Source organism: Chinchilla lanigera, unplaced genomic scaffold (genome assembly GCF_000276665.1).
Source record: "Chinchilla lanigera isolate Chin_1 unplaced genomic scaffold, ChiLan1.0 scaffold00127, whole genome shotgun sequence".
Lineage (NCBI taxonomy): Eukaryota > Metazoa > Chordata > Mammalia > Rodentia > Chinchillidae > Chinchilla > Chinchilla lanigera.
The window spans coordinates 2,597,159-2,602,629 of record NW_004955528.1 but is presented as its reverse complement, the minus strand read 5'-3'; the positions used below and the strand labels follow the sequence as shown (position 1 = coordinate 2,602,629).

At 58.3% G+C, this 5,471-nt stretch overlaps 1 long non-coding RNA gene across 1 annotated transcript; it reads right to left on the bottom strand.

The window, feature by feature from the left end:
• Positions 1-2,274: 2,274 nt before the first annotated feature.
• Positions 2,275-5,463, bottom strand: LOC106147209. The gene is made up of 3 exons (XR_001231980.1): positions 4,833-5,463; positions 4,045-4,299; positions 2,275-3,613 (listed from the first exon to the last, which is right to left on the bottom strand). It is a non-coding gene; the product is annotated as an uncharacterized LOC106147209 (long non-coding RNA).
• Between the last annotated feature and the right edge of the window lie 8 nt (positions 5,464-5,471).

The window sequence follows — 5,471 nt, the reverse complement described above, 5'->3', positions numbered from 1 at the left end:
TGCAGCCTGGGGCTCATGTTTGGAGACAGTGGCGAGCAGCAGCCCCCCAGATTCAGTACTCTACCAGGTAAATGCAACCAGAAAGGACCCAGCTGGCTGGCCCTCTGGGGCTGAGAGCCGCGTCCCCCAGGCCTGCCCAGGGCGGCAGCGGGATACCATTACAGGGCGGCCTCGTAACTCCAAGCAGACATTCTCGCTTGTAAGGCCATTCTCCACTTCCTTTCCATTTGCTCTGTCTCTCTCCTGTTTTACTGCCACTCTGTCTGCTCGTGTTCCCAGCACCTCCCCATCGTCTTCCTCCTTCAAATCTGATATTATCTGCTTTACTGTTTAATCTGATTTCCTGTCCTTGGACATTTGCTTCTATCATCTCATCCGTACTCTCGGCCTTGCCTTTGGAAGCCCACTGCGTTGGCGTTCACGTGGAGCACCCACCCCCAGCCTCCTTCCTCCGCCCCACCCTGGGCAGGTGGAGCGTCCAGGTTAGAACCTTGCTCCTCGGTCCTGGCTGCTCCAGCTCCTCCTGCAGCTCCCGCGTCGTTCATCCTGGTGTTCACTTTCCTGAGTGGCCGGCAACAGCACAACGTGGGAGGATCCGAGGTACCGGGACACCACAGTGCACCGGGCAGGGACGCCTTTCCTGGGGACATTTGAGAAGCTGAAAACCACAGTGACAGGTGCAAGGGGTCTGGCTGTGTGGAGGTGGGGTGGCAGGCTGGCTAGGGGTCCTGCGGGTCTCTGAGACACCCGCAGACTGTGCTGCAGCCGGCCAGGAGGTCCTGGGGCAGAACTTCCAACCCATGGTTTAGTTCATAGATGCTTGTGCAGGACCCATCTCTGGAGGTACAGGAGGGTCACTGGGTAGAGCAGGCACAGCAGGGACAGCTGTAGATGGGGTGAGGACGTGGGCAGGGTCCCACACACAGGGTCTTCTGGGCCATGGAGTGGTCCAGTCCTCAAGGGTCTAAGGACCACTCGGGGCTTCCAGCTGGAAGCGCTGGTGCTCACCTCCAATTTGGGTTACAGTGAGCCCCTTGAGGCCTGGCCTGCGGAGCACTGCAAGGAGGGCAGTGGCAGAGATGTAGGCAACAGATGGTGGGGCTGAAGTTCTGGAAAGAAGAGATAGAACTGGGGGTGTTCTGGGGGAGTCAGCACAAAGGGGGAGACAAAAAATGAAATAAAAAGTGGGTGCTCAGCCCCACCCTGCTGGTCCTGGCATCAGGAGCTGAATGAAGAGAAGCTCGGCTGCCCCGGTGTGAGGTGGTCCCAGGCAGCCCCCATCCCTGGTCTTGGGAATAGAGGATCCCCAGCCCCCTCCTGCTGGGGGGCAACAACTAGGTGTGCCGTGTATCACCCCAAGTGCCCCCGGCTGGTGACTCCCATCCTGGCCTCCTTCTCCGATGTGCTGTGCCACTTCCCTGAGCCAGCAGGTGACAAGGCCGATGCAGCGCCAGGTCACAGGAGAGCTCTGCAGCGGGCATCCCTGTGCCGTGCACCTCTGACCCACCCCCGTGCCTCCCCGCTTTGCTAACAGCACACGGGAAATAAGCCAACAAAGCCACCCGCAGAACAGATAAAAACCCAGGGATTCCGAAAGGGCCCTCCCTGTCTGCTTTCCCCAGCACATCTGGTGGCTTTGATGGCTGCCCCAGGTTAGGCCTGCAGCTGCAAGGTCCTCACTGTCACCATAGTCTTCGCCTTCTGTCCACTGGTGGCCCCACGGCCTCAGACCTGGGCTCCAGGAGCGGTGAGCACACTCTCCCCTCTCTGTGGTTGGTCAGAGTGGACAAGCGACAGACGCTCGGAGAGGACCTCCAGTGTGGAACCCCAGGGCGGCCCAAGGAGATTCTCTGCCCCGGGAGAAAGCACGGTGTAAGACAAAGGAGGCCTTATCTCAGGACGGCAGATGGTGACCAGAGACAGGGACCACAAGGCGGAGGCTAGGAGCCCGTGCACCTGGCTGTGCTAGCCGGTCAGGGCTGACCACAGGCTGGAAAAAGAGAAAGGAAAAGAGGGGCGGCTTGGGAGCAGACATGTGCATCTTCTTCCTGGCATCACCACACGGGAAGAAGCCTGCCAGTCACGCCCAAGGTGAGGGCACACTGCCTTGGCGAGGCCGCACCCCAGCCTGCGGCCCAGGACAGCCTGCCTGCATGTCCGAGGCTGTTTCCTGTCGCTGGAACAAGATGGAACCACCTCCTTCCTATACGACGAAGCTTACACGAGATAATGACCCAGAAGCCTCCTAACCGGCCTGGCTTACCATAAATTTCAGTCCATTCTAAAGGAGAAAGATGGTGCAGGTGAAACTGCAGACTGTAATAGCAGCAGCCCGTCTCTCTTTATTCCCAGTGTGACCTAGCTTGGACAGGCGAGCGCTGCAGAACTGAAGGCAGAGGGCTCAGTGCGCTCTTCTCTCTCCTCCTCCTCCTCCTCTTCCTCCTTCTCCCCGTCCCTCTCCTCCTCTCTCCCTCCCGCCTTCCCTCTCAGTCTCTCACTTGTTTTTCCTTCAAGCCTGTCTCTTTCTGTTCACGGACGGAGGTCTTCTCGAGCTGTTCTCACTCATCTCCACAGCGCCTCAAACATCTTCAACTTTCCCCCAAGACCTGGTTTTATTCCCCAAGCACACCTCTTGCTAACACCCTCCCTGCTTTCCTTACAACACAGCCTTTTGTCTAACAGTGAGGAGTTTGGAAAATAAAAAGGGGTAGCTTAACGGTGGGGAACGCAGGCTTGATAGAAGCACTTGATTTGCTTTAAAGATGCACCCCTTCCCAGACACCCCGACCAGTGGGAGGCAGAGAGCAGGCTGTCAAGCTTAGCAAACATCTGTAGTTCAATTACAGTCAACCGTGTTTACAGGTGTCGAGAGAAAGTCACTCATAACCACCCTCCCAAATGAATTTTCCTAATCTCTCTTGGAAACAAAAGCACACTTCTGTCTAGGGCCCTTTATCCAGGTGCCGGCGTCCCAGCTCCTCGTCCTGGCTGCTGTGTTCTCCCACACTGGCAGAGCAGTGGCAGGCCGGAGCCTCCCTCGCCAGTGACTGTGCCAGTGTCTCTCCTGCAGGGCTCAGCCTCTGCCCCGCGAAGATCCGAGTTCTACAGACCCAGGGCTGAACCCGGGAAGCAGCACTTTTGAGGCTCCTAGGCACTGCTTATGCACTAGGAAGAAATGTCTGTCTCTCAAATGCAGCAGGCGTGGGCATCACCTAGGGAGGGGGCTGAAGGTCTGGGTCCCAGGTCCCACACCCCAAGGTCCCAGGGCCAGAGTCTCGGGTGGGGCTTCGGATCTGACTTTTCACGAGCTGGTTACTCCTTTGTGCAGATGGTCAGCAGTGGGTGTGGCAGAGGAAGCTGGCCCACATGTAGGCGCCCACACGGGGTGGTGGCAGTGGCGAGGTTCTGCACTTTAACACGCTCCTGAGGTTGTGGGCTCTGCTGACCCTGGGACCGCGTCACAAGTGGCGGACGGTGCCCATCCTCGGAGAAGCACCGCTCTGTACTTGCGATCAGCTCGTATTTCCCCCTCTCCGTGCGCCTCCACTGCTTTCTGCAGACGAAGCCTGACAAACCAATGCTCTCTGCTGGACTCGCATGGGTTACTGCAACGCTGCCGACACAATTCCCGAGAACGCAAGCTCCATTCCACGGTAGGCACCGCTAAGCAGCTTGCCTCGAACACATAGGCCGGGGAACACTGCCCACCCTAGGATTCTGGGGACTGGCTTAGATCGCTGGTGTGCAGCTCCCCTTGTGTCTGACTGTATAATGGGGACGTTAATAAACCCACCCCACAGAGGTAGGAGGAGTCCGAGTTAATTTACACAAAGCTCCTGCAGCCAGGCCTGGCACATAATTAGTGCCTAGTAAAGGTTGGCTACTGTCAGGATCTACTCTCCCTGGAAATCACAGTGCTTTTTAGTAGGGTCAAGACACTCACGGGTGGTTGTAGGCAACTAGGAAATGCAGTAAACCCAGCGTTGGGAACTCGGACCCGCCTGCCCCACAAACACATTCTTCTCCCCAAACTGGCGAGCTCACCAGCCCTGAGCAGTCTCCTGGCGCACAGAGCAAACGCTGGGGACCGTGAGAAGGGCTCTGCATCACGCTCAGGCTCCTGAGCACACAGGTGCGGCGCCCGAGGTGGACGCTTCAGGGAACCGTGGAGGACCAGCAGGCTCCGGCAGTCTCCCCTCTCACTGCTCGGGGACGAAGCAGCTGGCGAGGGCGGCAGGGTGACACACATCCTTCAAAAGTTCAGGCCAGGGCTGAGGAATGACTCCTCCAGTGCGGCTTCTGGAAGAGTTTGTTCACAAAACCACACAGGCGACCAGGGACCTCTGAGCCAGCCTGGCAGATTCGGCCATGAGACCTGGTAACCTCTCCCCCGGCAGGCAGGGAATGGGGCAAGGTGGGGCGGGATGACAGACTGGGACAGATCTGGCGTGCTTACTAGTCCCATAGGCACAGGTGGAGAACTCAAACCTAGCCTCCTGTCCTTGCATAAAACGCTCACTCTGCATGTCTTGGGTTCCTTAAAATCTGATTCCCTTAAGTGTAACTCGGTGAAGACCAGCAAGCCACCTTCCTGAGGCCTAGGGCCAGGAGGCCAGGGAAGCACGGGCTTTCTGGTCTGCGCTAGCCCTGCTCTCCTGCCCATGGAGTTCCACTCACTCCTCTCCCGCCTCGCATTCCTTACACCAGCACTAATGTATTCTGGATACCGAGCTCCCCCAAACCAAGACAAAGAAAATCTGAAATAGCTGAGCAAAGGAGCCACTTTTCTTTAAATCTCTGAGCTAAAGGAAACGGGCATAACCTTTACTCACTTTCCAAGCCGCGCACGTTTTCCACTTGACGGTCCCTTAGGGAAGTGTCCCACGGTTTGGAAGTCACCCGGGCAGTGCAAACGGAGCCAGCCTGCCTGTCGGAGCCCATGTCCCGCAAGCCCTCCTGTGGGGAATTTCTTCTTCTCCTGGGGCGCTGACTGCTTTCCTGGATTCTCGGGCCTAACAGTGCGTTCTGATGCATAAACAGAAACCAGACCCGTCCAGATCCTGAGGGTCCACCGGCAGCAGGGCTCTGGAGCCGGGTTGGGGGGTGGCCCAGCGAGCAGGCAGGGCCCTCCCCCCTGTCATCTGCTGGTCTCTCGAGGTGGTGGCCTTCGCTCCCAAGCTGCCGCAGCGGGCTTATGGCTAGGCCTTAGTAGGGGCACTTAGTAAGGAGACGCCTGGAACACTGAGGGTAGCACGCAGGGCCCGCCCCTATCCCGGGCTCTGGAAGGAAGTTGGACGGAGGCCACGGGCACTCCATCCAGAAGGGGTGCCGGGCTTGAGGACAGGGACCCCAGAATCTTCTTCGGTTTTCATACCCTCCTCTCCTTTGGCCTCTGCAGATGGAGCGGCCTTGGCTCTTCGCCCGAACCGGCTCCAGGCGTCCTGCGGGGCCAGGCCGGCGGGAAGCCAGGC